Raw genomic sequence first — 24,034 nt, forward strand, 5'->3', positions numbered from 1 at the left:
ACCTAACTCACTTTTGGACTTTTCAGTTTGATCCGAAACAAAATTACAGGTGTGAAACTTTCCCCAGACCACGGTCCTGACCAAACTGACGAAATTTGGTCCAAGCAAAAAAAGAGGTAGCCTCGGTCCGAATCAAAATGAAGTTCTTGCCAAAGCTTTTTTTTATTAATGCAATGTTCATTACAACAAAGAATATGCAAAGGATACAATTAATAAAATACATCTTACATCACCAGAAGCTCAAATAAAATTCAGTTCTTCCAGAATATTGGAGCTTTTCTCGCTTTTTTAATTTTTTAAGTGTTTCATTGAAACACTAATGCACCTTAGTGTTTCAGTTCAGCAGTAATTGAAGCAGGTTTGAAGCAGGTTTGGAGTCCATTTTGATATGTGGATGTGGAAGTACGATGAGGAGCTGCACAAAATAGTTCATATTGTTCATATTAAGGACAAAATATAACGTGACATTCTTATCAAAGCCACCTGCGCAACTGACAGCACGCTAACATCAGGCACGCGTCTTTTTACAAACCAATCCATGTCAAGTATAGGGAGACGCTGCCCACATAGATAATGACGACAGGATGCAAGTATATCATGTAAAGTTCTTGTGCGCTTTCATGATTGCAGTGTGAAAACAAACCAAAACTAACTGAACTGGGGAAAACATCTCCCCGGATGAGTTTGCATCCCTGATAGTAAGATGTTGATAAGAAAAGCAACATTCGGAGTCAACATGCTGATGAATGTGCTTACAGCTATGGAGGACCGCATCTGCCACAATCGAAATTAATACAGAAATAAAAACACACTCAATAAGTAAACATCATTCTCTAATAGAGAACACAGAGACACTGAGGAACCATATGTCCAGAACCCAAACCCAGGATAAAGAGGTTCAGTGAATGTGGTGTTGAAGGTGTGGAGGTGGATCAGTGTGTCAGAGACTCTGAAGAATGACAGAGAGCTAGCAGGACAGTCCACATACACTGCTACTCTGTCAGAGGAGGCGAAGGAGGAGGAGATGGATGTTCTTATGTTATTGTGACAGACAGTATAACCAAAATAGTCAGAGCAGATCAGACTCCAGGACTGATCATTCATTCCAAACAAACAGTCATTACTGTCTCCTCTCCTTCTGATTCCTCTGCAACTCACTGATATTTCAACCCATCCTCTCCACTCGACCTCCCGACCAGTAACAGTGACCAGTCAGTCTATCTCCACACAGCAGCTGAGGCCAATAGGTAAACCTGTCTGGATAATCAGGATATGACTGATCCTCCTTAACATATGTTGACTTCCTGCTGTTGTCAGTCAGTTTGATCTTTCTGTGTACTGTCTTTGTGTCGAGTGTGAGTTTACAGGAATCTGATGGAGAGAAGGAGACACAATACAGTTGCATTATTTATTGCATTACGTTATTGATCTATCATCTGTTCATTGATTGACACTTTGAATGAGTGATGTCACAGTCTGAATGAGGTTGAATGTGTGCTTTGTTTTCATGAATCAAATGAAAACACACTTACACTTCTTCAGACCTGGTCTCAACCATCGGAGTCCACCAGGCTCCACTCTGAAAGGAGGAGGGAGGTCAGACCAGCACATCCTCTTTTAGCATCAAACATGGACGTGACATTGCTCTCATACACAGAGGTTTGATATTTTCTACTAATACACTTACATGTTCACTGCAGCACTTCCACAGCCTGATAATAAATGACTCATCATTTTCACTTTTTCATAACTATTTATCTGTTTATACATAAATGTTCTCATTTCCTGTTTTAATGTATATGAGACAAATCTGCATAAAAAGTAAGATGAAAAGATAAGTCTGTCCACTTTTTTTTCATCTACTTACTAGTTGTTAACTCTCAGCCATGGAACATTTGTGTGTGATGGTTCCTACTCTATCAGACTGTCTGTCAGTGACCGCAGAAGGCCTCTCCATACCTGAGTGTCCAGTCTCCAGTGTGGATCATCCAGTCCAGCAGACAGCAGCTTCACTCTGGAGTCTCCTGGATGATTGTAACTCAGGTCCAGCTCTCTCAGGTGGGAGGGTTGGAGCTCAGAGCTGAGGCCAGAGACGCACAGCTTTCTTCTGTGATCAGACAGCCTGACAACCTGCAGACACACAAAACAGCACACGTCACATAAACATGTTCATGGAAATACTGAAACTAAAAAACTACCGGTGTGAAATCAAGACAATCTCATGGAGTTTAAAAAAAAAAAATAAAAAAATAAAAAATAAAAAATCCTTATTTGTAGAGCACTTTTCAAAACAAGTTACAAAGTGCTTTAACAAGTGTAAAGAATAATACAAAAAAACAAGATAAGAGCATGAAAAATTTATATAAAATTAAAAATACAATAAAATAAAAGGGATAAAATAAAGTCAAATAAGGTCAGGAAAAGCTCTCCTATAAAAGTATGTTTTAAGAAGGGACTTAAAAGAGTTCACTGACTCAGCCGACCTGATTTCCTCGGGCAGGCTGTTCCAGAGCCTCGGGCCCTGACAGCAAACGCTCTGTCCCCTTTAGTTTTCAGTCGAGACTCTGGAACAGACAGCAGACCTCTGCCCGAGGATCTCAAGGTACGTGCTGGTGCGTATGGGACTAAAAGGTCAGAAATATAACAAGGCGAGAGGCCATGAAGAGCTTTAAAAGTGATCAATAGAATTTTAAAGTCAATTCTAAAACACACTGGGAGCCAGTGTAATGAATGATGATTCTTTGTTCTGGTTAAAAGCCTGGCAGCTGAGTTCTGGACAGTCTGGAGTCGATCATAGATTTTTGGGTTAAACAGGTGAAAGGCTGTTGCAATAATCCAGGCGTGATGAGATGAAGGCGTGTAAAATGGTCTCGATGTCCTTAAAAGTTAACATAGATCGAATTTTTGCTATATTTCTAAGTTGATAGAAACATGACTGAACAAGCTTTGTGGTGTGCTGCTCGAAATTTAAATTAGTATCAAACCAAACACCAAGGTTCTTTGCCACAGGCTTAATGTGATTTACTAGGGAACCAGCAGATGGCAGTATTTGATTTGCCATCTGCTGAGACCCGATGACCAGGATTTCTGTTTTGTCTGAGTTCAGCTGGAGGAAATTATTTGACATCCATTTTTTAACTTCACAAAGGCAGTTGTTAAGTGAACTCAGCATTCCAGGGTCTGTGGATCTGACGGGCAAGTATATTTGTGTGTCATCAGCATAACTATGAAAAGAAATGCCATGTTTATGGATAATATGTCCAAGGGAAGCAGATACAAGGAAAACAAAATGGGTCCTAAGACCGACCCCTGAGGCACACCATAATTAACAGGACAGAATGAGGACATAGTTGTTTACAGACACAAAACTTCCTATTTGACAGGTAGGATGAAAACCATTCTAGGGCAGTACCAGAGATCCCCACCCAGTGCCTCAGTCTGTCTAACATGATGTTGTGATCAATGGTGTCAAAAGCAGCGCTAAGGTCCAGGAGTACCAGGACTGAGCACATGCCTTCATCAGCAGACATTAAAAGGTCATTGTGACTTTAAGCAGGGCAGTCTCAGTGCTGTGGTACTTCCTAAAACCAGACTGAAACTTTTCAAATAATTTGTTATTTTCCAGCACAGTGAGCAGCTGTTTGGACACAATTCTTTCTAAATCTTTGCAATAAAAGACAGTTTTGAAATTGGTCTAAAATAATGTGGAGGGAGGGATCTAAACCAGGTTTAGATCCAAGCCGTTTAAAATAATCAGGGACACAACCAGTAGATAGGGAGCTGTTGAAAACAGAGATCAAATGGGCCCAACAGAATCTATACTTTCAGTAAAAACTTTGTAGGTATTACATCAAGTGGGCCGGAGGACACTCTCATTTGTGATACTTGATGTTTTTAAAATGCTCAGACAAGTCGATGGGATGAAATTGGTTAAAACTCTCTTGTTGCTGGTGAGGAACCTCTGAGTAAGAGGCCACGGGGGTAATAGAGGCTCTGATTGACACCACATTATTGGTAAAATAAGATAAAAACAATTCACATCAGTCATCATTACTTCCAGCTGAGGCACAAGGAGGGGTTGGTTTACCAGCTGATCCACAGTCTTAAACAGAAACCTGGGATTGTGTTTATGTGTAGTAATGAGTTCAGAAAATAGTGTGTTCTCGCATCCTTAACCATGTTATTGTAGTTAATTAATAAATCCTTCAGCTGAGGTAATGGACTTGGAGACTGGATTTTTTCCATCTGCGCTCTGCTTTCCTGCATTCCCTTTTTAGGCTGCGAATGCTGTCATTTATCCAGGGTTGCTTACTAGCTTTAGACGTAGGCCTAACCTTTAGAGGAGCAGTAATATTTAGTGACGACAGCAGATATTGAAGTGATCGACCAGATTGTTGGTGTTGGAATCAGACAGGTGTTGGCTTTGGCTCTGAAAGAATGTGCAAAACTTTGAAACACTTTGTTCATTAAAGATGCGAGAACACACGGAGCTTGGCGAGGCGGCATGAGTAACAGGCGAATCGCAGCTAAAAACAATACATCTGTGGTCAGATATGTCATGTCCACTAATTCCACAGAGGAAATGCTGACACCCAGGGTAAAAACCAAGTCCAGTGTATGACCACGGTTATGTGTTTGCCCTTTGACATGTTGTTTGAAGTTAAAAGAAGTGGCCATATTAAAAAGTCAGTTGCATTAACATTGTTGGGGTCATCAACATGAATATTAAAATCGCCACAAAGAACAATTCTGTCATAATTTAAAACCAGTAGATAAAAATTCAGGAAGTTCTGATAAAAATCCTCCAGGCGGTTTTGGGGGGATAAATTATAACAAATATGATAGGTTGCAGCCCTCCAACTTTAAGAGTGAGAACTTCAAAGGAGTTAATTCATCACAGCGTACTTGATGACATTTTAAATTTTTCCTATACACGCTCACTAGCCCACCACCACGACCACTGACCCTCGGTTGACTAAAACAATCATATTGAGGCGGACACAGTTCAGCTAGCTGGCTATAGTCATTCATTTGCAACCAGGATTCAGTTAAAAACATAAAATCTAGATTTGCAGACAAGATAAATCATTTAAGATAAAAGTCTTACTTGAAAGTGATCTCACATTGAAGAGAGCCATTTTAAATGAGTTTGTTCTGGGTGCTGGAGTTGGTGCAGTTGTCCTAATCCTTAGAGATTACTAATATTTCTGTGTGGTGTGCACATTTCGGTTTACTGGTCTATGCGTGATGATGACAGGAATAGAAGTCTGTGGAACAGCGCTGGGAGCAGACGGCTTTACATGCCAGCAGGTGGAGACAGTTGTTTGTGGCAGTGAGCCAGAGATCTGTTCAGTGAGCGGTGGTGTGTCCAGGTGTGCTGCATGAATGATTAGTCATTCACGTAAGTCATGTGTGGACCGCACCACATGCTGTATGTGCGCAGCTAACATTTCTGAGCCCGTTTGTTTGGGTGAAGTCCGTCTGTCTGAAAAAGAGACATTCTTTGCCAGAAAATATTAAAATTATCCACATAAAACACACGGTAAGCCCTGCAGGCGGACTGGAGCCAGTCGTGGAGGCCAAGGAGTCTACTGAAGCGGCCAGCACCGCGACCAACTGTGGGAATGGGACCAGAGATAAAAACGGACTTTCCACACTGCTTTAAAAAGTTAAAAATCTGATTTTGTCAGCTCAGACTGCCGAAGAGCTGTGTCATTTGTTCCGACATGGACTATCACTCTTGTGATGGAGGACGGGAGTGACGGCATCAGGTCCTGGAGTTTTTTTAAAATGTCAGCCGTGGTGGCACCAGGGAAGCAGCGAGTGTTAGTGTTAAAGACGGAGGTTTCTGGTTATGGAGTCACCAATTATTAGTGTGGTTGGGGAGAAAAGGGGACGAGGAGATGCCGGTTGTGGGGTTCCAGAGCAGGACTGACCAGAATCTGCTTCAACACTGCGTGCGGACTGAGGATGGAGTGTGTGAGCTGCCGAGTGTTGTGTTGGAGTAGCAGTAACAGACCTGAGAGAAGGGCTACCCGACGGTGCAGGGTAGAGACGGCCTCCGGAGCGTCTGAGCACAGCCTCCTTCAGGATCCTACGTCGGGAAGCGGAGGTTTTTGACCGGGATGACGGCCACCGATCAGGCCCGGCGGCAGACCAGTGCAGGAGATGTAGCCGGTGGAGGAGATGCAACAGTGTCGGCAGGCACTGTGCGCCGAAAGAGATCCGTATCAGGGAGACTCGAAGCCGCAGGTGCATCAGCTGGATGGACCGGAGTGTCGTTAGACAAGGCTGCATAGCGGTTGGAGAGGCCGATGGACGAGGAGAGGCAGCCCCATCCGAGCCTCTCTTAAAGCCACGGACCACCACTTCAGCCCAGGTTGACTGATGCTTCGGAGTCGAGCAGGATGAAAGCCTGGGAAGACTAGAGGGGTCCCATAACACGGTGTCCTGGATGTTAGCGGTTGTGCTAAGAGAACAATCTGTTTGGCTTGTACTGAAGCCACATCCATAAAGCCAGTCAGCAGGGAATCTTTCTCTTTGAGTTCCTCTGAAAGTCGTCGGATGTCTTCCATAAGGTCAGCAATCTTCTTCTTCGCTTTCTTAAGGAGTGTGCAGTCCTCATGGGCAGAGTTATCTCAGCTAGCATAGTCACCGGATCTTTGTTGCGATCAGTAGCATTGATCGCGTTTTTACGGTCATCTAGCTTAAAATCCATGTCGGATGGCTAAAATCCTTAACCCACGTAAAACTTAAGTTAAATAAAAAGGATATTAAAAAAAAAAAAAAAAAAGTGTTTAAAATTTTGTAAAACTGTTTACTACTTTACCCATTAATTTATCTCAAGGTTTTTTACAAGATAAGATACGATAGACTTTATTAATCCCACACTGGGGAAATTCACTTGGAATGGCAGCTCCATGAGGACACAACAGATAGGAAACACACATTAGATAAGAAAGAAAATTGAAAAATACTATAAATAGTAGGGATAGAAAAATAGGAATAAAGTTTTTACATAATAACTAAGTCTGGACCTGTGGATGCGAGTCACCTGCCACCCTGCTGTTCCTGCACAACATGTAAATAAATGTAAATGTACTGGCACCTTTTCGGCGTTCTCTGGAAGGGTGCTTACTACTTTGCAGTTTGTCTAACCTTTGGACGTAAGACAGCCCAAACATAAAATAAAATAAAATAAATAAGACAAAATATAAAATTTAATTAATTAATTAAATTAAAATAAAATAAAATAATATAAAATAAAATAAAAATTTGACTCCCTATCCGAAGCACTTTGCTAGATCCTCAACATATATTGCATATATACATATATATAGAATAATATATATAAAATATATCACGTCATAGATGACTTCCTCACCTTTTTCCATCCTCTACACCACCATCTCAATGGCCTCAACATCTCGACCTCTGCATTCTACAAACTTGGAGTCCCTCTCTCCCCGGAGAAAACAGAAGGCCCCAACACATCAGGAATTCCTGGGCATCACCCTCGATTCGGTTACTCTAGGCATCCTTGTCCCTGAGAAAATCTACCGCATTTCCTTACTAATTTCCAATTTCTTCTGGCCCACCGTTGCACCAAATGCCGTCTTCTCTCACTGCTATGCCACTTAACTATGCCACCCGGATCATACCACAAGGTTGGTCCTTCCCGTCACATCTCCTTTCCATAGCTGCTTCCGTCCCATCTCTCCATGACCACATCGAACTAGACATCGCATGTAAACGGAGTTTAAACGTGGTTCTGTAACCAGGTTGAAATCATATATTGAATGGCATATTCAAACTGAAGTGTTAATACCTGCACTGTCACTTTAAGACGTCTCAGTTTCACAACGTCAACTCTGCGCCTCTCTCGGTCCGCGCTTTGCTCGCTGAGAGGAGGTAAGGATATTTCTGCTGGTTATCATTAGGAGTTTATTTCGTTTCGTAGATAACATAACAATATGCAGTTATAAAGTGAATGCTAGTCTTAAGAGAGTAAACATACAGCCGTGTCGTTCAAATACAAACCTTGTAAATACATTTTTTAGCAAGTTATATAGGACACACATGTTTTTCAGTGCTACAGGGTTTCCTGTGTGTTTATTTGCTAATAGGAGACTGATGAACAGCGAGTGTGGAAGAGACTGTGTGTTACAGAGCATTTCTTGTTTTCTACTGATTTGTACAGGTATGTGTATTCAGTCAGTTCATTATTTACACAAATATTTTACTGGTTGTGTTTAGCATTCTTAAAACCCATATGTAATCAAATGTATTGGAAATGTTTGTATTTTATTTCATTTATTTTTACATCATATAAACACTCTTATTGTTAAACAGAGGAGCTATGTTAGCTATGTGCTGCAGTATATGTAAGTGTAAATTAGAGCAGTCCGCGCTTTGCTCGCTGAGAGGAGGAGACTGATGAACAGCGTGTGAGACTGCATGTTACAGAGCATTTCTTGTTTTCTACTGATTTGTACAGATATCACTGCTATACAGCCTGCATTAAAGGAGCAACCAGTAGCTGTTTGTAGTCCGGGTCCTTCCTTCAATCAGCACAGTCACAATCACAGAACACAACGCAGATCACACAGACGTTAACGGATGTGCATCCAGACAGATAGATGGCAGACCAGGAACACCCATTACAGTTGCATTTCCTGTCATCCTGGAAGGGCGTCTCCTTTTTCCACAACGACCACGTCACCAACCCAGAAGACATCCAGCTCTTCACAGATGCTGCCCCTTCCGTCGGCTTTGGCAGCTACATAGGCGGTAGTTGGTTCGCAGTGGACTGGCCACCCGAATTTCTCTCTCTCCTTCCCCTACCATCTATGACATGTACCCAGTCTTATCGCAACCATTCTTTGGGAGTCTAAATGGTCCAAGAAAACTATTGCAATATACTCAGACATAGTGCAGTGGTAGACATAATTAACAGAGGACAGTTCCATTGCACCAGACATAATGCAATTCATGCAGAGGCTCACCATGGTTTTCAGTACAGCACCAATTCATCATCCGAGCCTCCCATATCCCAGTCACAAAAACAAAATCGCTGACTCTCTTTCTCACTCAGATCGGGTTATCTGACTCCATACGCTGACAGAGTCCTAGAATCCATATTCCTACTGGCATTTTTGGCTTTTTTCACCACCTCCAGCCTGCACTGCCATCCGAGTCTACACGCCAGCATGGCATACAATCTGCAGACACACACATTTATCGCCTTTAACGCAGCGAAGCCAACCAATCCGGTCTACCGCAACCCATCTACCTTTTTCCAACTCATTTCTTACCTCAGTCCATACGAACCAATATGTCTCTATGTGGACACAAGAATAGCCAGCCACGCTTCCTCACAAGATCCTCTGTTCGTCAGAGTCAGGGAAAGTAGCCATACTCTTCTGGTTTCACCAAAACTTCCGCCAAATTCTATCCAATTCCGGCATATCCCCCCAAACTCTACTCTGGGCATTCCCTCCAGGCAGGGAATCCCAGACGACATAACCAAATCCTGTCCGCTGGTCCTCACCAGCATACCTCACTTACATTCGCAACGACCCAAACCATATCAAAACGCTCACGCACACCTTTCCATCTGAAGTTCCTTTGGGGGTTTCCACATGTCCGCGGACTAAGAGACAGCTCCCCCACTCAGAGTCTCGACTCCACCGGTTCTCGCACACCTTCTCGCCAGCGGACACTGGTCTGCTCTTCACTCACACATCCATCGTCACGGCTCAGACTCCTCCCCTTCATCCCTCACCTGTCTTCACCTCAACCCTTCATCCATTACACCTCGAGCCCTACCCTTCATCCCTCGATCCTCTCCCCCATCCCTACATCCCTCAGCCCACCCTCTGAGCACACAATCCGTTATTTTCGTACAATCCATCTTGGCTCCATTATCAGCAATAACCATTTTATATTTACTTTCTTCGTAGGTTTGATCACTCACAGTTGGATCCAGGCCAATTTTTGCCAAAGAACCAAAGAACAGCAGCTCTGTGATATGAGCTGAGCGTTTCAAGTGCATAGCAGAGATGCTCACAAGTCTTTGAGCTAGAGTCCAAGTCAAGTCTCAAGTCTTTGAGCTAGAGTCCAAGTCAAGTCTCAAGTCTTTCAGCTACAGTCCAAGTCAAGTCTCAAGTCTTTCAGCTACAGTCCAAGTCAAGTCTCAAGTCTTTCAGCTACAGTCCAAGTCAAGTCTCAAGTCTCTGAGCAAGAGTCCAAGTCAAGTGTCAAGTCTCTCGTGCTTATTACGAATGTAATAGGTTACTAACCTATTTTGCGTTCTGCGCTTCTTTGTTTGGGTCTCGTTGTATGAAGTTTTAAAGCCAAAGTTTATGATGAATGGCACAGCAACTGCGGTGTTTGTTGTCCTTTCTCACATGCGGCCACGCGCAGCAGATGTTACGTGTTACGTAGGCAGGTTATAGGTAACGGAGGAAGGGAATAACGGGATGGTCATCAGAAGTTTCCTAAAAAATAGACATTGTTCACGAGTCCTGCACCTCAAGTCCGAGTTGAGTCTGAAGTCTTTTAAAGACGAGTTTCAAGTCGAGTTTCGAGGCACTGTGTGTGCGACTTAAGTACAGTGAGCACAGTGAGACACAGTAGCTGCAGTTTGCATGCTTCTCTTCATGCGAGGGCAGCATTAGATGATACAAGGACATATTTATTGGACTTGACATAAGTATTGTAGTATAGATTTGATTTATTTTTTCAGGAGCCAAATACTTATTTAATTTTGCCCACAGGCCAATATTTGCCACCAGTTGACTAAAGACCTGTACTGAACTGTACTGTGATCTGACCTGAGAGTTTCCAATGTACAGTGGGGACTCTCGAGTCCAGCAGACAGCAGCTTCACTCCTGAGTCCTGCAGGTTGTTGTTACTCAGGTCCAGCTCTCTCAGATGGGAGGGGTTGGAGGTCAGAGCTGAGGCTAGAGAAGCACAGCCTTCCTTAGTGATCAGACAGACTGACAGCCTGCAGACACAAAACAACACGTCAGATAATCAAACTAAATAAACATACCTGCTGTGAAATCACATAAACGAAGACATTCTCATGGAGGTTACGATTTTACCCATTAATGTAAATCAAGATTTAATTTCTCATCAGTTGAACAGGATAATGATTCCTTATACCTGTAACGGTCACATATTCTGAAGACGTTGAATGAAAATTATGTTTAAATCCACATAATTGTTTTACTTGAATGGTGTGGATATATATATATTATTTATCTCTGATATCATCTACTGGTTAATTAGACTTCATTCTAGGCCCACGTGCTGTACAAAGAAGCTGGAGCACCATGAGGCACAGCAGCTGCCGTTTGCATGCCTTTCTTCATGTGAGGGCAGCATTACAGAATACAAAGTCAAGTTTCTTGGGTTTTACGAAAGTATTGTAGTTACAGATTTGATTTAAACTGCAAAAGTGAAATATTTTTTCAAGGGCCAAATACTTTTTCTGGAGGGCTGAATTTGGCCCACAGGCCAATATTTTACTCCAGTTGACTAAAGACCAATTGGACTGTGATGTGACCTGAAAGTTTCCAATGTACAGTGGGGACTCTTCAGTCCAGCTGACAGCAGCTTCACTCCTGAGTCTTGCAGGCTGTTGTTACTCAGGTCCAGCTCTCTCAGACTACAGGACTGGGAGCTGAGAACTGAGGACAGAGAAGCACAGCCTTTCTCTGTGATCAGACAGCCTGACAGACTGCAGACACACAAAACACATGCCACATAATGAACATGTTCATGGAAAGACAATCAAACTAAATAAACACAACTGCTATGAAATCACATAAGCGGAGACAATCTCGTGGAGGTTACAATTTTACCCATTAATGTAAATCATGACATAATGTCTCATCAGTTGAACAGGATAATGACTCCTGATACCTTGAAACCTGTTACGGTCAAAAATGCTGAAGATGTTGAATGAAAACAACATTTAAATTCACATAGTAGGCCTAATTGTTTTACTTGAATGATGTGGACTTCGTTATTTATCTCTGATTATCACCTACTAGTTAATTAGACTTCATTCTGGGCCCACAGGCTCTACAAAGAACCTGTAGTACCATGAGTCACGGTAGCTGCAGTTTCATGCCTTTCTTTGTGTGAGGGTAGCATTAAAGAATGCAAGGTCAAATTTGTTGGGCTTTACATAAGTATTGTAGTTACAGATTTGATTTTAACTGCGAAAGTGAAATATTTTTTCAGGGGCCAAATACTTTTGCTGGAGGGCTGAATTTGGCCCGCGGGCCATTATTTGCCTCCAACTGACTAAAGACCAACTGGACTGTGATGTGACCTGAGATTTTCCAATGTACAGTGGGGACTCTTCAGTCCAGCAGACAGCAGCTTCACTCCTGAGTCCTGCAGGCTGTTGTTACTCAGGTCCAGCTCTCTCAGATGGGAGGGGTTGGAGGTCAGAGCTGAGGCCAGAGAAGCACAGCCTTTCTCTGTGATCAGACAGCCTGACAGCCTGCAGACACACAAAACAACACACGTCACATAATGAACATGTTCATGGAAAGACAATCAAACTAAATAAACACAACTGCTATGAAATCACATAAGCGGAGACAATCTCATGGAGGTTAAGATTTTACCCATTAATGTAAATCAAGATATACTTTCTCATGAGTTGAACAGGATAATGACTCCTGATACCTGTTACGGTCAAATATGCTGTAGACGCTGTATGAAAACAACATTTAAATTCACATAGTAGGCCTAATTGTTTTACTTGAATGATGTGGATTTCATTATTTATCTCTGATTATCATCTGTTAAGTTAATTAGACTTTATTCTAGGCCCACGTGCTGTACAAAGAACCTGGAGCACCATGAGGCACAGTTTGAATCGGTCTCTTCATGTGAGGGCCACATTAAATGATACAAGGTCATATTTATTGGGCTTTATTGTACGAAAAGAAAAACAAATTTTCAGAATGCTTGGGAGAGGGGGGCATATTTGGCCCACTGGTCATTATTTGCCTAGAATTGACTATAGACCAAATTTACTGACATCTTACCTGAGAGTTTCCAGTGTACAGTGTGAACTCTCAAGTCCAGCAGACAGCAGCTTCACTCCTGAGTCCTGCAGGTTGTTGTTACTCAGGTCCAGCTCTCTCAGACTACAGGACTGGGAGCTGAGAACTGAGGACAGAGAAGCACAGCCTTTCTCTGTGATCAGACAGCCTGAAAGCCTGCAGACACACAAAAAACCACAAGCCGCATAATAAACATGTCCATGGAAAGATAATCAAACTAAATAAACACAGCTGCTGTGAAATCACATAAGCAGAGACAATCTCATTGAGGTTACAATTTTACCCATTAATGTAAATTAAGATATCATTTCTCATGAGTTGAACAGGATAATGACTCCTGATACCTGTTACGGTCAAATATGCTGAAGACGCTGTATGAAAACAACATTTAAATTCACATAGTAGGCCTAATTGTTTTACTTGAATGATGTGGATTTCATTATTTATCTCTGAGTATATATATAATACTCATTATTTATATTAGAATTGACTATAGACCAAATTTACTGACATCTTACCTGAGAGTTTCCAGTGTACAGTGTGAACTCTCAAGTCCAGCAGACAGCAGCTTCACTCCTGAGTCCTGCAGGTTGTTGTTACTCAGGTCCAGCTCTCTCAGACTAGAGGACTGGGAGCTGAGAACTGAGGACAGAGCTTCACAGCTTCTCTCTGAGAGGTCACAGCCACTCAGTCTGAAAAAAATGATCAACATGAATTAAAATAGGAATGTTATGTGTTATAGATTAAGTCTGGACTAAGGTATAATCCAGAAGAACACTTTAAGTCAAGCCTTTCTCAGTGAATCAAAAAAGGGGACACTATAAATTTGTTCAGTGAAGCTGAAAGATCAACTTAATCTAGACGATAACTGTTAAGGTTGCTGTAGACATGGGTAACAAGATGTCTTCACAGAGACAGAAACAAGTAAAAAGACAGAAACAGGTAAAAAAAATAGTACAGTAAAAGAGGAGAATAAACACAAAACATAAGAACAGAGAATAAAATGACACGATAAAAAACACATACAACAAGAAAAACACAGTTAACGAAAGTAAGTAAACATAAACACACAAGGATAGAATTAACTAATTTAACATAAATTAACTAAATTGAAAACCAAAACCGGTAACCAGTGAGGAGATGCCAATTTTGATTATGTATAATTTCACCCTACACTGTCTGAAATCCTTGCTTGTTCTACAAAACAAAATGAAAATTTGAAAGTTAGCAGTGAAACAGGAAATTCTGTGTATCAGAACAAGTTCATCTGTGTGCTGTTCAGTATATGAATGCGGACTTTTCCACAGCAGGAACTTTCCCAGGGGGCTGACAGAAAGTGAACCTGTATTTTGACCAGAGGAACAGAGGACTATGTTTAGCTCCAGTATAATATCTACAGGTGCTAACAAAGTCCATGTTTCACAGTTTAAAGCACTCACCATCGCTGATTGGTCAAACACAGACACCATGGCAGCTTCAACTTCACTCATTCATTCATAAAACAAGGAAGTATTGTAGTACTGATATCAAGACGAGACGTCGACATTTACCGTTGGGCATTAATGTTAGTTACAAAGTTAGGCTCTGTTGTTGTCTTCCTGACTTCATTTTTTCAAAGAGGAAAGGAAAGAGAGATTGCATATGAGCTGAGATCACAAGCAAGCTAGAGTGTGAATGAGAGAGAGGAAGCAGTGGTAGAGAGGGAAAAAGTAAATGAAATGAGAAATAAAACTTTAATAATGTGTTATTCCTATGCAGTAAAGCCTTCAAAAATAATCTGAAATGCAAGTGTTTATGGTTAAATTCCTGTTAAAGTTGGGACTGCCAACCATGGTTCTTCTACTCAGTTGTATTTTATTTTGTTAATGAAAATTCAATAGGCATATCAGACAGAACAAGATAGAGGAGGTCACACAAGTACAGTTTGTGTGTCATTTAATCAGCAGATCTACTTCACACTGGGGGTGAGCACATTTTGTGTGATCAGGAGAGAGAGAGAGAGAGAGAGAGAGAGAGGGAGAGGGAGGGGTTCTAGTGTTAAAGTACCATGTAGACATCTTATATTCATTTTATTTGGAAATTACTTTAAAATTGTGCAATTATTAGGTGAAAATATAAAGATTTCTGGACTGGGTTAAGCCCACAATGTTTCAAGATCCTAACAACACCTCTTTCAGATAGAACTGAATAACCATCAAACTCTCAGCAGATCGTCACTGTGGAAAGTCACAAAACAAGGAACAACGGGATGAAGCTTGTGTTGTTTTCTTTGGTTTCAAAGCTGTCATCGTTTTAAACCACTAAACGCCATTTTTGCCTGAGAGGTCACAGCTACTCAGTCTGAGAATGAGAGTAGGAAATAAAAGAATAGTTGTAAATTTTTCCATCTGAAAAGATAGACTATTTAAAATGTCACAAATAAATCCAACTACCTCTGTACTTACAGAGCTTTGTTGGAGGCTTTGACCACTGGCAGCAGCCTCAGAAGAGCCTCCTCTGAAGCAGAGTATTTCTTCAGGTCAAATACGTCCAGATCTTTTTCTGATGACAGTAAGATGAAGACCAGAGCTGACCACTGAGCAGGAGAGAGTTTATCTGTGGAGAGACTTCCTGATCTCAGGGACTGTTGGATCTCCTCCACTAGAGAACGATCATTCAGTTCATTCAGACAGTGGAACAGATTGATGATTTGCTCTGCAGAGAGATTTTCCTCCAACTTCTTCTTCATGTACTGGACTGTTTTCTGATTGGTCTGTGAGCTACTTCCTGTATGTGTCAGCAGACCTTGAAGGAGAGTCTGATTGGTCTGCAGTGAAAGTCCCAGGAGGAAGCGGAGGAACAAGTCCAGGTGTCCATTTGGACTCTGTAAAGCCTCGTCCACAGCACTCTGTTAGAGATGTGTCTCTGCAGAATTCTGTTTTCTTGTTTCAGATTTCTTGGAGGCTGATTGTTCTTTTGCCAGCAGATTGACACCAGAGTTGGTGAAGGCCAGACGGACATGAAGAGCAGCCAGAAACTCCTGAACGCTCAGATGGACGAAGCTAAACATTTTGTCGTCCTCCTTCCGCTTCCCCCGTTCCTCTTTAAAGATTTCTGTGAACACTCCTGAGTACACCGAAGCCCCCCGGACATCTATGTCGCTCTCTTTTAGATCTTTCTCGTAGAAGATCAGGTTGCCCTTTTCCAGCTGGTGGAAAGAAAGTTTTGCTAATGACTTGATGTACTGAACACATTTTTCTTCATTCCTCTGCTTTGTCTGATGAACCAAGAATTCTGCATACATCTCAGTCAGGGTCTTGGGCAGCTCTCCTCCCTCTCTGGTCTTCAACACCTCCTCCAGAACTGTAGCAGTGATCCAGCAGAAGACTGGGATGTGGCACATGATGTGGAGGCTTCGTGATGTCTTGATGTGGGAGATGATTCTGCTGGCCTGCTCCTCATCTCTGAACCTCTTCATAAAGTACTCCTCCTTCTGTGGGTCAGTGAACCCTCTGACCTCTGTCACTATATCAACAAAATCAGAATGGATCTGATTGGCTGCTGCAGGTCGTGTGGTTATCCAGAGGCGAGCAGAGGGCAGCAGATTCCTCTTGATGAGGTTTGTCAGCAGCTTCTCCACTGAGGTGGACTCCGTTACATTGAAGTTAACTGCCTGGTTTTTACTGGTAGAGCAGTCTAGTTGAAGGCGGCTCTCATCCAGTCCATCCAAAACAAACAAGTTTGAATTTACTTTTGTCATAGTTGGTGTTTCCCGATGACTGCAGAGTTGTAAAGATGTGATTAAGAGCTTCTTCCTTGATGCATCTGGTCTCTGTAATACAATGATGAATCAGTTCTGCCAAACACAATTTTTCTTCCTTCCATAGATTCAGCTGGCGGAAGGTGAAGGGGAATACCAGATGCACATCTTGATTGGCTCTTCCTTCAGCCCAGTCCAACACAAACTTGTGCACAAGAAATGTTTTGCCAATTCCTGCGATTCCATTGGTCAGCAATGTTCTTTTGGGTTTATATCTTCCAGAGGGGGGTTTGAAGATGTCACTGGGTTCAATTGGTTTCTCTGTTTCAGCTGGCTTCACCACAGCCTCAATCTGCCTGACCTCATGCTGTGTGTTAATGTGTACGTTAGCTCCAGCTGTGATGTACAGCTCTGTGAAGATTTCATCCAGAAGCTGCTCATCCTTCTTCTGAGCCCACCCCTCTTGTGCACACATAAACTTATCCTGGAGGTTTGACTGAAGCAAGTGTTTGTAATATGAGATGGGTTGTGGCTCTGGTTCTGGAACAATCACATCTGTGTTACATGATTAGAAAAAACTAAATTAGGCTGCATGTCTACAGTCAGTGCTTTTATTTTGCCAAAGGTTCATGTCTGAAGAGAAACTAAAAAGCAGTCACTGAATTTGGGATTTAATGTGGAGCGACTTATCTGTGGACAGTATGCTAGTAATCAGATATGTGTAGTAGCTATCTTAACATTGAGGTTTTATCCCATCCTTCTCTTTTATACACCCTATCACATTTAAGTAAAACGTAGATCTGAGCATTTATTCAAATTTCTTAAAATAAGTCAGGATGTTCGTCCAGTAGAACTATTAAAATAAAAACCAAGATGGTAGTGTGTGCAAGTACGGTGTTTACATGTTTGTATTTGTATAATTCGTCAGTTGTAAGTAAGAGTCCGTTGGGTTTGCCATTGAGGCGCAGTTACAGTTGTCAATTCCTGCTAGACATCAGCAATATGTTTAAGTTAAAATTAATAACCACTATTGGGCCTTGGATTACTTCGCGCAACAACTACAAAACTGACCTCGACTACTGTCCCCACCTAGAGAGGAGGCGCTACAGGCGGTGCGAGAGAAAGCAGAAGAGCAAGGAGGTATCCGAGCAAAGCTAGCCTACACAGACCGCCAATCCCAACCATCCTATTCGCAAATGTGCACTCTTTGTAAAATGAAATGGACCACTTATGTCACTCGAAGTCTTCCCAACGTGACATGAGAGAATGCTCCATTTTTGTATTCAGGGAAACTGCCACAATCTCTCCTGAGTTTGTCTGTTTGTATAGCTATTTATAAAACTTAAAATTGGGCACAGATACAGACAGTTGCAGTTTTCCCAACTTAAATCTGGATCTTTTATTGTCCCATATGAATTTGCCTAAAAAAAAATATTTTGTAAAAGTTCATTTTAATCAATGCGATCCTACCAATCATGTTGAACTTAAGCACAGACCATCTTTGTAAATCATTCCTAATCTTAGCTATCACAGGTACTATATTATATTTTATTAACTGATTCAGGTCATATGGGATAAAGATACCAAGATATGTCAGCCCATCTCTATTTATTTGGAATGGAATATTTAGTTTATCCTGTCTTAATCTACCCATTGGCAGTGCAACTGATTTCACAAATTAATCTTATGTCCTGAAAAACCGCTGAATTTATTAACTATCTCAATAAGTTCTAGCAGAGAAATACTAGGATTAGTTAGGAACAACAGAACATCATCAGCATACAAGATAATTTTATGCTCATACTGCTTTGTTTTAATACCACTAATCTTCTCATTACATCTAATAGCTTCAGCCAGGGGTTCCGTAAGAAGAGCGAACAAAAGTGGTGACAAATGGCACCCCTATCTAGTACCTCTGTTTATAAAAAGGCAGGTGAGAGTATCCCATTCACTGAAACAGCTTTCGGGTCTGTATAGAGCAATTTATGTAGAACCTTAAAAAGATACCTCCATTGAATTCTATCAAAAGCTTTCTCTGCATCTAAGCTCACTATATATGCATCACTAGCCTTATTGTTAATATATTGCATCACTCCCAGTAATCATCTAATATTCAAGTATGCATACCTCTTGGGGATAAAACCTGTCTTATCAGGAGAGATAAGTCTAGGAATAAGTTGGTTGAGTCTTCAAGCTAACAATTTTGCCAATAATTTTGAATCTGTGTTTTGATTTGATATAGGTCAATATGAGGCTGGATCCTCTGGATCCTTGAAATAATTGTTATTGTAGCTAATTGTAGAGTAGGAGGAATACTTCATCAAGGAGTGTTTAAACATTTTGGTTCTTGATTCTGAGGTTTTGGTTTTGTATCTGCATTTTAGTCTTGTCAACTGTTCTCTTTAGTTAGTTCTCATTCAGTTTTGTTATTTTTTTGTCTGTTTTGTATCTGTTATTAGTCTTTGCTTTGGTGTCTGTCTCATTCTGTTATTATTTGATGTTTGTTTCATGCTTGGTTTCTGTCTGTTAATTGTGATCTCTGCCTGATTTGTTGTTAATTTGTTTGTGATCATTCTGTGTTAGTCTGTTCTGTCTTGTGGAGTTGCCTGTGTTTCTTAGTTAGTTGGTTGGTCTTGTCTGTTCTGTGTTTTTGAGTCCAGTTAGATTCTTATCTTGTGTTTTTTAAGTGTGCTCGCCTTTAGTTCGTTAATTAACATTTTAAACTGATCCTGCTCTGTGTTCTGCATTTCGATCCATCAACCACCAGAAGATGCCACCTCTGCACTCCAGGACTGCTTTGACACCACAGACTCGGACATGTTCAAGCAGGCAGTGACTTACAACCAGTAGACTAACATACAGGAATATAGAGAGACTCACTGCTTACATCACCAAATGCATTGATGATGTGACCCACAGCAGAACCTTCACTATACGTGCCAATCAGAAGCCATGATTGACAGGAGAGCTTCATAAGCTGCTGAGGGCCCAGGACACTGCCTTCAGAGTCGGTGACATTGCTAGCCTGACAACAACCAGGGCCAACCTGTGCCGCAGCATCATGAGAGTCAAATGCCAGGACACAGTAAAAAAAATAACCAACCATTTTAGCGACAGCAGAGACTCAAGGAGCCTGTGGCAAGGGATCCAGAGCATCCCAAACCACAGACGTGTGATAGCAGCACAATATCCAGCACAAGCCACCTTAGCTACCTTACTAAAAAGAAATGTCAAAACTTAAAATAATAACTGCTGCTATTCAACCTTGCACTGTGGATACTCACATGGACATTTTTGCACAGTACTGCACAATATTTGGAACATTGCACTAAAAAATATATTTACATTAGACTGTTAACTGTTGTTTGACTGTAAATAATTGTAATCAAATTGTTGAACTGTTTAAAAATTTTAATTACTGTTTGTTGTTTGTTTTGTCTTACAGTCACCGTGGGTCATAACAAAACACAATTTCAATCTTCTGTGTGCCTTGTACATGGTAGAATTGACAATAAAGTTGACTTTGACTTTGATGAAAACAAAAGTCTCTTCTTATTGTAATTAATTCAAATTCAAGCCTATTAATACTAAATACTAGTGGTTTAAATAACTGAAAATATGATTAGTTTTATTTAAAAGCTTTCTGTATATAGAAAAACAAAAGCTTTACCTTCACACTGAGAGGGGGACGAACCTCTGTTCTCTGAAGTGTCTCCAACATCATTGACATCCACTGACACTGAGAAAGAGAGATCGGGTTATATTTTCTATTAATATTATTATTATTACTACAGGTGTAGCTGCTCTTGAATGGACAGATCAACTTCCAGCAGGTCAGAGTTGTATACAGTATACTCTCTGACGTCAACTTGCCAACCCGTTCTCACTCCTGAGTCCTCAATATGGACACGTTTGGCGTCAGTTTGTAACGTACTGGGGAGCTCTTTAACGTCACGTTCAACACACTGGGATATGATTTCAATATGATTTCAATCCAGCCAATGAGAGCAGGCAGCTACTTTTTCTCTGCAAAACAGTTTTTACTCACCTCCAGCTCTCTCTGTAGCTCGGACAATCCCTGCTACCCGTGTGTGCTAATCCATTCTTTCATCCAGATTCTTTGTCTTTATAATTGCCATCTTTATAATAACAAACAACAGCTGTTTTATGTGTAGTTTAGCATCATTTCCCGTTTCATATTTCTTGACAAAACGTAGTTTGGAGACCAGCTGTCGGTGACACGTTGGCAGCTCATGTAGTGTGTGACCCCCTTTCAACTTTTCTTGTCAACTTGTGTCGGTCTGTATAAATATGAAGTAGTCCCACAGAGCTCTGACAGCCACAGTAACAACAGTGGGGCTGAAAACATGGCAGCTCGTTGTTGAGAAGCATGAGTGAAGATAAATTAAATGAATAAATATTCCCAAAAAATTTAAGTAAAAAGTTAATTTAATAAAAGCAGTTAACTATGAGCTCCTAAAGCCCCTAGTTTTATTTTAAAAGTTTGCATAGTTATTGCTCATAACTTGGCCATGGAGCCCTACATGTTGAAAAATGACACCAAGGGGTCTTAATAAAGCGTCCACATGTGTCAAGCTGGTTGTGAGAATGTGTTGCAACTGCAGGAAACTACTGCTTTATTTCACACCAATCAACATGTCAACCTCATTAAGTCATCAAGACATCTCATATTTACTCAAAGCATAAAATACCACACTAATAATAAAATTATGCACATTACTCAATGACATTTATATCTCCCACTGTCTCAAACCAAGTAGTAAATGAAGGAGAATGAAATCAGGCGGTGCCATAATGCTTCTGTCATCTCAAAACGAATGCTTGATATATTATCCTCAAATTTTACTCTTTGGTGAATGCAATGAGCTTCTGAACCGAGAGACAGCGTTCCTTTACAAGCATCATGTCGCTCACGTCAACCTGCTGTTTGTGCCAGAAAATACAAAAGTGAAAAGTTTGACCGATCTTCTGGTCCTGAGCTGGTGTCTGGCAGACTCTGCACCAGGTCGTTCCTGGGTATCTTCCCTAAAACCTTCTTGGTCACCTCTAGAGCTCCACGAGGTTTATAAGCGTTCACCATCAGTTCCACTGTTTTCAACCTGTCTGCCGTCTCCAGCACAGACTTTGTGATCTTTGGGGAAACTTCCAGGATGTCACTGTGATCCAGATACCATCTGAACTCCTTGAATTCTTCCTCACTCAAATCCTTCAGTGTGTTCAAGAGGACCTCTTCAGTCATCGTGGCTCCCTGCTAAAATCAGGCAGTACTGTCAACACAAATGTATTAGAGCAGAAAAAGGAGCTCTGATTGGCTGACACAGGAGCTGTGTTTTTAGTTTAGGCCAGTCAGAGCTCCTGCTGCTGCTCTGTGGGCTTGACTTCATGTTCTTTTGAAGCAGCACACCATGAGTGAAAGCACCATAAACATGAAGTGTAAACGTTAAAGCCACAGTAGTTCTTACTGTGTGTTCAAATAGAACGTGAAGCAGATTTTTGGAACAATTTAATACAAAGTCAATGCAGAGACAGAGTCTCTTCTGGTCGACCAACAGGGAGCGTTTGGAGGAGAGCCGAGGGTGGCGCTGGAGGTTTAGGACAAATAAGCACCTAGTGGCACCGGATTCTGCTCTGATACTTATCTGTTTAAATTTTTTATTAACTAACTTTTTATTCACATTTTGGGATTAAGAAGTGGATTTATCTTTACTCGCAACTTCTCAACCTGTCTTCAGCGAGCCACCGAATTTCTGATATCCACTATTATAGCCGTCAGTGGGAGCCTGTGACACTACTTTATATTTATACGCAGACCGGTCATAACATTTTTAAACTTGTAAAGTAGTTTTACTACCTGGTAAATTCTGAAAATATGTGTCTACTACTTGAGTCCAGCTACCGTAATTCTCTATGAAACAAGTTAGCTTAGCATAACCTTGATCGATCCAAACGCCATTTACAAAACAAGCATTTTAAAAGTTGTTTTCTTGCTGTCTTGTTGACCTGACAAAGCATGAATTCATATGTTTAACAAATGAGCATCATGATGTAGTTCTTTCAGCACCATTTTGATCTATTTATTGAAATTAAATCAAAATGATTATTTTGGGTTCATACCTACATTTACTCATTTAGCTGACACTTTTATCCAAAGCTACTTACAATTGCTATACATGTCAGAGGTCGCACGCCTCTGGAGCAACGAGCGGTTAAGTGTCTCGCTCAGGGACACAATGGCGGATGGGCCACATTGGGGGATTGAACTGGGGTCTCTTACACCAAAGGCAGGTGTCTTATCCATTGCGCCATCACCACCCGCATTGCCTCTGTAGAAAACCAGATTAAGGGTGAATATTTGCGGTATTCACGAGAGTAACAAGAGGCAAAATTCACTTCACACTGTATGTGAGGGTGAGTGAGAATCAATAGCACTTTTCAGTGTCTCTAATCTCACCGGGCACGGTAATATTAACAACAGTAATTATTAGGAGTGAAATCAGTATGTGCAGAAAAGGTCTCTCTCCTCCTAGAGAAAGCTAGGGCTTCTGTCCTAACAACTTGTCCCTCTCTTGAAGGACAAAGATGAGCACTTCTAACATTTTACAGAAATATTAAACGAGCGGCCTTACCAAAGTGTCGCAGAAGAAGCATTCGATCAGACGACTGAAGAAATAAAGGAAAAACAGCTTCCTGTCTCTCAATAGATCAACATGATCGACCTAGTTTTATCAAAGTCTGTGTCCACAAACTCGGCCCTTTGAGACAGAAGACAAGAACTTTTCAAGAATAAAGAAACCAAAGAAAGTTCCTAAGTTTGAGAATCTAAAACTTCAGTAAGGATGCAAAATCTAAAAACTGAACCCTCAACCCCTTTGACTGAATCATTTTCGTTTCTATCGCCTGTAGGGGCAGGGCCTTCTCTTCTATACAAATTCAAAGCTTTCATTGGTTAGAAAGTGTGTGCTTACCCAAAGAACATGATCTACGTATAAGCAGGATATGGTTTCTGTCTTTTAGAGGACAGGCCTACTTTAAACATGTGACAGTTTGGGACAAAGGACACGGACTCAGTGTCAGAGGCCTCAGTAGAGAAGCTGTCAGAAGGCAAAGAAGGAGAAGTTCCAAACCGCAAACTGCAGACAGGAAGGAAGCAGAGTGAGGAGGTTCAGCCCAGCAGCTGGCTTC

At 41.3% G+C, this 24,034-nt stretch overlaps 1 pseudogene; it reads right to left on the bottom strand.

Annotated features, from left to right (window-relative positions):
- Nucleotides 1-138: 138 nt before the first annotated feature.
- LOC119911310 lies at nt 139-23,768 on the bottom strand (annotated as a pseudogene).
- Nucleotides 23,769-24,034: the final 266 nt, after the last annotated feature.

This window comes from Micropterus salmoides, unplaced genomic scaffold, assembly GCF_014851395.1.
Source record: "Micropterus salmoides isolate LMB-PRFRI ecotype aquatic unplaced genomic scaffold, ASM1485139v1 Ms_hic_scaffold_2, whole genome shotgun sequence".
In the NCBI taxonomy this organism is placed as follows: domain Eukaryota; kingdom Metazoa; phylum Chordata; class Actinopteri; order Centrarchiformes; family Centrarchidae; genus Micropterus; species Micropterus salmoides.